The sequence below is a fragment of the Otolemur garnettii genome, unplaced genomic scaffold, assembly GCF_000181295.1.
Source record: "Otolemur garnettii isolate 467f Iridium unplaced genomic scaffold, OtoGar3 scaffold00038, whole genome shotgun sequence".
Classification (NCBI taxonomy): domain Eukaryota; kingdom Metazoa; phylum Chordata; class Mammalia; order Primates; family Galagidae; genus Otolemur; species Otolemur garnettii.
In genome coordinates, this window is record NW_003852433.1 from 42,687 (window position 1) to 53,929 (window position 11,243).

General features: G+C 41.2%; 1 pseudogene; it reads right to left on the reverse strand.

Moving 5' to 3' along the window:
* Window positions 1–561: 561 nt before the first annotated feature.
* On the reverse strand, window positions 562–834 carry LOC111725356 (annotated as a pseudogene).
* Window positions 835–11,243: the final 10,409 nt, after the last annotated feature.

The following is an 11,243-nucleotide window of genomic DNA, read 5'->3' on the forward strand; positions in this document are numbered from 1 at the left end:
AGCAGACCCTGACTTTCAGGAAATGAAATGAAAATGGAAGAATTTATCTGAAGATCCAACGATCTACAAATGGAACCGCTGCTCTTTTGAGTGATGCCATCTGAGTGGTATTATTGAAAAAGTCCAGATTCCTTAATATACTGGTAACCAATTATTGGGGGTCAGGTCCCAGGAGGTGACTGGGTTTAAGGGAGTTGAGACTATGCTGAAGGCAGAGGGAGGATAGGACATAAAAACAAATTAGTTTTTCCATACCACAAGGCATTTGTGCCAACGTGGCTGTGTGTCAACATCAGAGAATCCCTCCTCTTGGAAGCCAAGAGGAAGTCTCTCAAAACTAGAGGGAAAAGATATTTTCCCTCATATCAATCTAGCTTTGGAGACATTCTATTAGTGACATATGCCCCTTCCTGAAGAAACAATGAAGTGTTCTGTGTGCTAAGAACATAGCTTAAAAAAAAAAAAGTAAAACAAAATTCTGCATTTTTATAAAACTTGATAAAAAATAGTATTTCAAACTGTACAATCACCAGAAATACAGTTATCAAAAATGCACACACTTCACTTGGCATCTCCAGCACCTTCAGTTTTCTGTGCCTGGTCTGTTTTGGCATCTCCATTTTCTGCAGGATTATTCCCCTCCTTGCCAGTGTCAGCTTTTCCCTTTTTCCCTTTGGGTACCTTCTCTCCCTTCTTTGCAGGGGCCTTTTTAGGCTTGGGCTCTGGCTTTGGAGGAGCAGGTTTAGCAGACAACCTTGCGGATCTTCTCTGTGGTTTGTCCTTTGCCTTGACTTTATCTCCTTTAGCATCCCCTTAAGCCTTTCTCTTGGGCATGGTGGCAAAGGCGGTAGGACGTAGGTGCTGTATGCGGGGATGTAGAGACAGGTGAGCAATGGTCGGTCCGGGGGTCATTCTCGCCTCCTCTTCTTCACACTGCTCCAATATTTCATTTTATATGGAATCAGAAAAAACCTGAAATAGCAAAGTCATTACTCAGAAATAAAAACAAGGCAGGAGGAATTACGTTACCAGGCCTCAGACTATACTAAGAATCGATAGTGATTAAAACAGCATGATACTGGCAAAAAAAAGAGAGGTAGATGTATGGAACAGAATAGAGAACAAAGAGATGAACCCAGCTACTCACCATGACCTGATCTTTGACAAGCCAATTAAAACCATTGAGTGGGGAAAGATTCCCTATTTAACAAATGGTGCTGGGCGAACTGGCTGGCAACCTGTAGAAGACTGAAACTGGACCCACACCTTTCACCACTAACTAAGATAGGCTCTCACTGGATTAAAGATTTAAACATAAGGCATAAAACCATAAAAGTTCTAGAAGAAATTGTTGGGAAAATACTTGAAGAATTCAGCCTGGGTGAATATTTTATGAGGAAGAAGCAACAGCAAAACTGAAGCAACAGCAAAAATACACTATTGGGACCTGATCAAAGTAAACAGCTTCGGCACAGCCAAGAACACAGTAAATAAAGCAAGAAGACAGCCCTCAGAATGGGAGAAGACATTTGCTGGCTATGTCTCCGACAAAGGTTTAATAACCAGAATCCATAGAGAACTCAAACGTATTAGCAGGAAAAGATCAAGTGATCCTATCTCAGGCTGGGCAAGGGATTTGAAAAGAAATTTCTCTAAAGAAGATAGGTGCATGGCCTACAGATATATGAGAAAATGCTCACCATCCCTAATCATCAGAGAAATGTAAATCAAAACTACTTTGAGATATCACCTAACACCAGTAAGATTAGCCCGTATCACAAAATCCCAAAACCAGAGATGTTGGCATGGATGCGGAGAAAAGGGAACACTTCTACAATACTGGTAGGAATGCAAACTAATATGTACGTTCCTTTTGGAAAGATGTCTGGAGAATACTTAGAGAACTAAAAATAGACCTGCCATTTGATCCTGCAATTCCTTTATTAAGTATATATCCAGAAGACCAAAAACCACATTACAACAAAAATATTTGTATCAGAATGTTTATTGCAGCCCAATACATAATAGCCAGGTCATGGAAGAAGCCCAGGTGCCCATTAATCCACAAATAGATTAATAAACTGTGGTATATGTACACCATGGAATACTATGAAGGCATAAAGAGAACTCTATGAAAAGAAATAGCTGAAAATATCAACAAATGGAAAAGCATACCATGCTCATGGCTGGGCAAAATTAACATTGTTAAAATGTCTATACTCCCTAAAGCAATATATAATTTTAATGCAATCCCTATTAAAGTTCCATTGTCATACTTTAAAGATCTCGAAAAAATAATACTTCATTTTATATAGAATCAGAAAAAACTTCAAATAGCCAACACATTACTCAGAAACAAAAACAAAGCAAGAGGAATCATGCCACCAGACATCAGACTATACTGTAAATCCACTGTGATCAAAACAGCCTGGTATTGGCACAAAAACAGAGAGGTAGATGTATGGAACAGAATAGAGAACCAAGAGATGAACCTAGCTACTTACCACTATATGATCTTTGACAAGCCAGTTAAAAACCTTGAGTGGGGGAAAGATTCCCTATTTAACAAATGGTGCTGGGAAAACTGGCTGGCAACCTGCAGAAGACTGAAACTGGACCCACACCTATCACCACTAACTAAGAGTCTCACTGGATTAAAGATTTAAATTTAAGACATGAAACCATAAAAACACTAGAAGAAAGTGTAGGGAAAACTCTTGAAGAAATTGGCCTGGGAGAATATTTTATGAGGAAGACCCCCTGGGCAATTGAAGCAACATCAAAAATACACTACTAAGACCTCCTCAAATTAAAAAGTTTCTGCACAGCCAAGGACACAGTAAGAAAAGCAAGTAGACAACCCTCAGAATGGGAAAAGATATTCGCTGGTTATGTATCTGACAAGGGTTTAATAACCAGAATCCACACACAACTCAAATGTATTAGCAAGAAGAGAACAAGTGATCCCATCTCAGGGTGGGCAAGGGATTTGAAGAGAAACTTCTCTGAAGAAGACAGACGCATGGCCTACAGATATATGAAAAAATGCTCACCATCCTTAATCATCAGAGAAATGCAAATCAAAACTACTTTGAGATATCATCTAACACCAGTCAGATTAGCCCCTATCACAAAATCCCAAAATCACAGATGCTGGCATGGTTGTAGAGAAAAGGGAACACTTCTACATTACTGGTAGGATTGCAAAACTAATACATTCCTTTTGGAAAGTCATCTGGAGAACATTTAGAGAACTAAAAATAGATCTGCCATTTGATCCTGTAATTCCTCTGCTAGGTATATGTCTAGAAGAACAAAAATCAGGCTACAATACAGATATTTGTACCAGAAAGTTCATTGCAGCCCAATTCATAATTGCTAGGTCATGGAAGAAGCCCAAGTGCCCATTGACCCATGAATGAATCAAGAAATTGTGGTATGTACACCATGGAATACTAAGCAGCCATAAAGAAAGATAGCGACTTTACCTCCTTCATGTTTACATGGATGGAGCTGGAAAATATTCTTCTTAGCAAAGTATCTCAAGAATGATAGAAAATGTATCCAATGTACTCAACCCTATTATGAAACTAATTTTTAGCCAGCATAGGAAAGCTATAACCCAATTTTAGCCCAAGAATTCAGGGAAAGAAAGTTACATGAAGGCTAAAAAAAAAAAAAAAAAAAAGAATTCAGGGAAAGGGGAGAAGGAAGGGCGGGAAGAGGGGAGGATGGGTGGAGGGAAGGTGATTGCTCAGATCACACCTAAGATTTATCCTATAAGGGTACATGTGAATCTTTCTAGATGTGGAATATAAGTGTCTTAATACAACAACTGTGAAAATGACATGAAGGATATGTTAACCAATTGGATGAGAGTATTTCAAATTGTATACGGAAACAACACAGTGTACCGCATGATAGTATTAATGTGCACAACTATGATTTAATAAAAAAAATAAATAAAAAGGCTGTTCAAAAACTCATCAAAGACAGCCAGATCACTCAGACTGACATATCCCCATCCCACCCCAAGCCCCGGGTTCCTCTCATCAATATCAATCCGGAGACCTTGTGCTGATGAAGCGGTAAAGCGCCAAAGCACTTGAACTCAAGTGGAAAGGACCCTTCACTATCATCCTCTCCACTCCCAGGACTATAAAAGTAGCCGGCATTTCTGCTTGGATCCACTTTACTCACGTGAAGCCAGCGCCACCTAGCTATGAGAGACAGAAATGGAGCATCCGACCAACAGAAGATCCTCTAAAGACTCTCAGGGGTGTCCTCATAATATGACTACTCCTCCCACAGGGAGGAGACGGATGGGAATCAACTCCCCATAAGCCCCGATCTTGGGTTTGGGAACTTAGATGTACTGAAACAGGTGAAATAATTCAGAATGCTACCACTGACAAACAGCCAACCTTTAAAGTAGATCTCTGTAACCTTGGTATACCCCTGCCAAGAGGGGGAGGTGCCCACGCACTTAGTTGGGGATGGGGAGATCCCAACACAGGAAGCAGGGTCTACACTTGTGGTTGTTGTTCAGACCTAGAGAAAAACTTATGGGGAACCTATAAGTTTTCCTGGATTCCTATGCCTGTCATGCAGGAAGAGACCCAGATTGTAGGGGACAGGAAGACTTTTATTGCAAACACTGGGGCTGCGAAAGAGAGGTCTCTTGGACTCACTGAGATGATTGGCTAGACATTAAATTCACCTCAAACTCCACCTGTAAGGCCCCTACAAAGCAAAAAGTTGGTCCAACATCTATGACCATATATGGGAAACAGGAAAAATTGGGGGCTCAGACTCTATGTGTATGGGAGGGTCCACAGAACCACTTTTACAATCCAATGCCATAAGTTTTCTGTCCCAGTCAGGCCCATAGGCCCCAATACAGAATTAAATCTTCCTTGGCCCCAACCCAAACTTGCCTTATAGGCTGGACGGAGCCCACTCCTAGTAACCTCATTAACCAGAAAAGCCTGACTCCTCACCCCAGCTTCCATTCCCCTTCCTCCAAATGTTAGATGCTGTATATGGATTCCTAGACACATCCCTTAACAACCTGACCAGAGATTTCTGGCTATGCCTGAAATCCTAGCCCTCTTTACTATGTAAGGGTAGGAGTCAATCCATCCATCACGACTGAGTATACACCAGCTGGAACTCAGGAGAAGTCAGTATAGTGAATTCTACCCGATGTAATTGGCATCAACCAAAACTCACCCTAGGGGTTCTACAGGAGAAAGGGTTGTGCATAACCTGTCCTAGTTATAACCTCGAGGGTTCACCCTATAAAAACTCCTGCAGCCTAGCAGTACGAGAAAATAAGGCAGAGACCCATAAACTCTTATATTACAAAGCCCCCTTTGAAACTTGGTTTGCCTATACAAATGGCCTGACCCACTGTGCCTCTACCAACTTATTTTCAAATGGGCTTCCAATCCTATGTATATTAGTTCACATTATACCCCAAGTGTACATATATGATGGGGAAGAGGGAAAAGAACACCTAGACCTAAACTTCAGTCCCAATCCCAGAAAAATAAAAAGAATCCCCATACTCATCCCCCTCCTAATTTCAGCAGGCATAGCAGGGTCCATAGCATTAGGGGATAGTTCACTAGTCACGCAGGACACCAACTTTAAATACCTCAGCCAGCAAGTTACACAAGATTTGAGACTTCTATAAAGCTCTGTCTCCTGATTTGAAACACAAATTGACTCTATGGCTAAGGTGGTCCTGAAAAACCAAAGGGGACTAGACCTCCTCTTTATGAAAGAGGGAGAACTATGTGTAGCCTTAGGTAAAAATTGCTGTTTCTATGCGAACCAATCCAGAGTTATTAGAAAAACTCTATCCCTGGTCTGTGAAATTTAAAAGACAAATATTATCACCAGGAAGAAAATAATAACTGGTATCAATCCTTATTCTCCTGGTCACCATGACTCACAGCCCTACTCACAGCTGAAGCTGGACCACTCTTCCTTCTTCTCCTCCTGGCAGCAGGCCCCTGCATTTTAAGTCAACTTGTTGCTTATGTTAGAAAATGTATAAGCACTGTCAAGATTATGATAATTAGAAATCAATATGACCCTGTACCCCACCCTATGCCCACCCATAAGTCAATGATTTGACTAATTTAGAAGAAAAGGGGGGATTTTTTAGGCCTGACCATAATGGGAAAATACCAATTAACTCCTGGCAAATTTCCAGACTGCAAGCTTTAATAAATAAATAAATCCAGTTTACCCCCCAAGATAAATGGGAAAGTACTAATTGATTTCTTGTTTCTAGTTCATTCCCAGTTTCCTGCTTGGCTAACTCCTAGGCCTGGGAAATGAACCAATTGTCCCCAAATTGACCTGTAAACAATATAAGATGTATGAATACTGAGACAAAAATATATGGAGGAAAAGTACTAGAACTAAGATGTGGGGAAAATATTAAACCAAAGATGTATGAGAAAATATTAAACCAAAGATGTATGAGAAAATATTAAAACAAAGATGTATGATGTGTGGCTAACTGCAAAAATTTTGCTTCTGTACAATTTTTGCTTGCTATTCTACCCACACCTGAGTGCACCTGGACAGCCTGCATGCCAACCAAAATGCAGATTAAGCCTTAAAAATCTGACCCCTTAAGTACTCAGGGCTGCTCTCAGAAACCCCTCGTTGAGACACTGAGGCTGTTGCTGGCTCTTAGATAAAGAGACTCCTTTGCAAATTCAGCTTGTCTTGTTGTGTAGTCTTTGGGGAAAACCTGGACACTACATAATATGTAAGCTATAGCTCTTACACATATCTCTTACTCTGGTTCTATGTATATGCAATTCAGAAACTTAACAAAAAGAACTGCATTAAGTCAGCTGACTTGGGAGAGAGGCATTTGGGAGGAGTAATGAGGTGACCTCTTCTGCTTGTCCTCATGTCTAATCAAAGCCTTCAACATTTTCAAAGCTCCACCTTCTCTGAGGCTCAGGTGGAGGCCTCCACTTTTCAGCCTTCAGAGGTGTCAGCACCTGAATCTGCAACTCACAAAGATGCTGGATCCCTGGGGAGGTCAGAGGTGGTGGAGGACAGTGTTACTAGGGTGGGTTTTGGGGACCCATAAACATCTCTTCTTTCGGACCGAGAGAGGTGGCCTTGGTCCCTGATATCCTCAGGGCTCAGATCTTCAAGGCACTGAGACCTTTTTGCTGCTCCATGCTGAGGTCATGGGCTGTTGGCAGAGAGTGTCTGTTAACATCCTGCTGAAGGCTGAGTGCTTGACCCAGCAACCTTCATGTGACTGGTCCCAGGATGAAAACTGATTCAGGATGCAACTAATTCAGAGGAAGTGAGAATCCTCCAGGACTGAGGATGAAAGGTCAAGCCCACATCCTGAGCCTGTAAGGAGCAGGAGGTCTGATGGCACAGGGTAGGGCTGATGGTCCTCCCCCACTACACTTAGAACAATATGGTTGTGAGGTCTGTTTCCTAGGAAGACAACCTGAGGACATCCTTCAGTGCCCAAATGCATTAATGTCCACTCATGTCACCTGCATGGTCACACTTGATAGAGGCCAAAGTGTTGCTTCCTCTATTTTGTTGCTTTTCCTGAATTGCCAAAAATACAGTCAGTGGAGCAAAGGGGACATGTGTGCATTGTGCCTTCCCTACCCATCTCACCACCTATAAATTGACATTTCTTCTTTCCTTTAGCTTCTGTTACTTTCAGAATCCCTTACTCTAAACAAGATGAAACAATTTCTGGGACCAGATGCCTGCTGGAACATTCTGGACAGCTGGAAGGAAAAGTAAAATCAAATTCAGTTGCCCAGGTGCAGGGAATCCCTTAGATGTGGGGTGTCCAGGCCAAAGCTGGACCTCACTGCTGCCTCCTCCTGCAGGGCCAGGGCCTGCCCTTCTGACCCAGCCCTTTCTCCCCTATGGGGTTATTCAGGTGTCTCAGGGTGAGTCTGTGGTGTAGATGGGGCTCGGGAAGGGAGTGAATCCCAGATGCTGTTTAATTTGCAGTTATTATTGTTGAATAACCTTCATTATCACAGTACCTTCTCATGCATTTCAAAAGCATGAAGAGCAATTCCCCTCTGTGGGTGCAAAGAGGGCACTTTTGGAGCAGAGCAGCATTCACTGTGGAAAGATCTGTAGACGTCTTTCTGACAGAAGTCCAAAGAGACTAAGTAACAATTTATGCTAAGTTTTCACATCTGATGCCATTGTTGACTGGCTTCCAAGCAGAGTCATCTGAATCAAAGCTGGGTTTCAGGGAGATCATGGGGTTCAGGGAGCCCGTGTCAGCCATGACTTCATACGAATGAGTCCATAAGAAAGGCAGCAGAGCAGAGAGATGGAGAGCACCTATATTTCTGTCTAACAAGGGTACAAGTGAACTTTTCTAGAACTAGAATATAAATGTTTTGACACAATGACTATGCAAATGACATGAAATTTATGTGAACCAGCTTGATGAAAGTATTTCAAAATGTATATGAAAACACTACACTGTACCTCATGTTTGCATTAATGTGTACAGCTATCATTTAATAAAAAAAAAAAAAAAAGAAAAACAAAGGAACCAGGAAAAGAACAGATATATCTTTGGCAAGGATGAGCTATTTTCCCTTTGATTTAAAGGAATTTTCCTCACCCCTCACTCAGTGGGGACTGTCTTCCACTGCCCTTCTGCAGGAGTAGAAAGGACACAACATAATTAATAGGTCATTGGGAGTGTGGCCCTGAGTTACTCAGGAAATGTGCTCTTTGTGGACAAGGGTCTAGAGTAGATGGATGTGGCTGGTTGACAAGCATGGAGGAAGTTTCTCCTGCCCCATCCTCCTTCATGCACCAAGGAAGGAAGAGAGAAGAGCAGGGAGGAAATGAGAAACAGCCTTTGGCTCTCCAGGTAATGGCACATGAAAGCAATAAGAAATAATCAATCTCCCAAGACAAAATACTAAAATACATGCTATGTAGGATTAAAGGACAGAGTCCCATCTGTCACTGGGCTTTAGCCCATTTTGCAGCCCATCAAGTCCCCACCACCTTCCTAACACCCACCCAGCCTCCATCACCCTCCACACACCCACATGTGCTGCTGCATTTATCATGCAGTGTGTTGTCTTTTCAATTGTGGATATTATACTGGAATTGATCCACATCTCTACTGTTTATGCGTTCATACCTTCTTGCTATAAATAAGAGGTACTTTTTCCCCGCAACTTAAAAAATTACATTATCTGATATCCTAATGTTAGTTTTCTTATGACTCACACAGCTAAGAATGAGACACGGACCCCACTTGTATGCAAATAGAAATTTATTACACCTGCAGGGGGTCATTGCCTTATGTGGCAAGCAACCTGGAATGACAGATCAAATGGGTCTTTATGCCCTATTTCTGCATCACAGCAAGCAGGCAGAGGTACAGAAGCTGAATCATTGCAGTTAGCCTTAGTGGGAGGAATTGCGTAGTACAAGGGGGGGCCAAGAGTACATCAAGCCTCTCCTCCCTATGCACTTTCTTATCTTCAAGTTTACCCTCATAGTTCTTCCCCCTCCCTACACACTCCCTTATCTTCAGTCCTCTTCTCAGAGTTCTCCTCACCCTTGAGGGGGCTAGAATTAATGGATTCAATGAAATTCTTTTTAAGGGTAGGAGGCTTGGTTATCACAGTTTAATTCATAACCTCCAGAATAGATTAAGTCAATTTTATAGAAATAAATAGAAAACTATTTAAAAATTGATCTGGGGTCAGGCACAGTGGCTCACACCCACAATCCTAGCACTTTGGGAGGCCGAGGTGGGTGGATTGTTTGAGCTTATGAGTTTGAGAACTGACTGAGCAAGAGCAAGAACCCTCTCTACTAAAAATAGAAAAATAACTAGCTAGAAATGATGGCAAAAGCCTATAGTCCCAGCTACTCTGGAAGCTGAGGCAAGAGGATCACTGGAGCCCAGGAGTTGAAGTTGTTGTGAGCTATGATGACACCACAGCACTCTACCCAGGATGACACAATGAGACTTGGTCTCAAAAAAATAATTACTATTATTATAAAATAAAAATTGATCTGAGAGTTTAAGACATATTTACAGTAAAAGAAATATAAATATGAGACCAAAAGCATGTGAATATGGTTTTAGTTAATATTTATAATATAATTTAATTTCTTATTTATTTATGCTTGTGATTTATAAAATGCTCCATAATTATCTGTGGTTACTTTGAAGAAAATGTTTACTAAGTGGAAAAGGTCATAGACATGAATAAAAAGTAATTTCCAATAATAGTTTTTGGTGTTCTTGGTTTAACTGGTTCATCTTGGGCTATGCTGGAGAAATAAGATGCTTGGAGTGACACTGGTCCATGTGAAAACATGGGGCCCACTACTATGGTGACAAAAAGTCATATTTGTGATGCAAATATCCAGCAAAATACCTACTCTGTGTAATCAGGGATTCTCTGTGCAGTTGGAGGCACAGTACTGGCTGAGTTCCCTTTCTCGAACTCAGTGTCCAGAATCCAAGTTCTAAAGCCAGTTGGATCTGTCCACACCGGTAAGCAGACTCTTTGTAATCTCCCAGATCTGCCTCCTCATAACAGCTGGCAGAGTGAACCTAGGGGAGCCCAGGACACAAATTCTGAAGCTGAGTTTCTCAGCACAACCTTTCAGATCCTGTTTGATACACCCAAAGTGGTCACTCAAAAGATCATCAGAAATGATGAGGACCTTATTAGCTTTGTCAACATCCAAGGTCATATGTGCTGTGGAAGAAAAATGAGTAGCTCAGCAAAGGGGCAGATGGAAGTTGAGCTCATCATTCTGCAAAGCCTCCAGCATCTCATTAACTTCAACTTCATTAATTCTTTCCCCCGAATTAGAAATTTTCCTGGTGAATCTTTCCTGAACTCCTGACAAGGGCCATTATCCTACCAGAAAGATTTTGTACATGTGTCTCTTCTTTATAGTAGGCTTTCTGTTTATTGCAAATTATCGCAAATTATCTAATGTTTTTTTTTTCTTTAACGTGTAAGATCCATTAGGGCAGGGACCATGGATATTGCTTGCTTTCCAATTTAACATATATGATGGCACAGATTTACATCCTATGAAAATATAACATTCTATATATACTTTGAATGAAGAAAACATAATTTCATAATATAGAAATATAACACTTGTTTCTTTGCATTTCTTTTTTCTTTTTATTGAATGGTAACTATGTACAT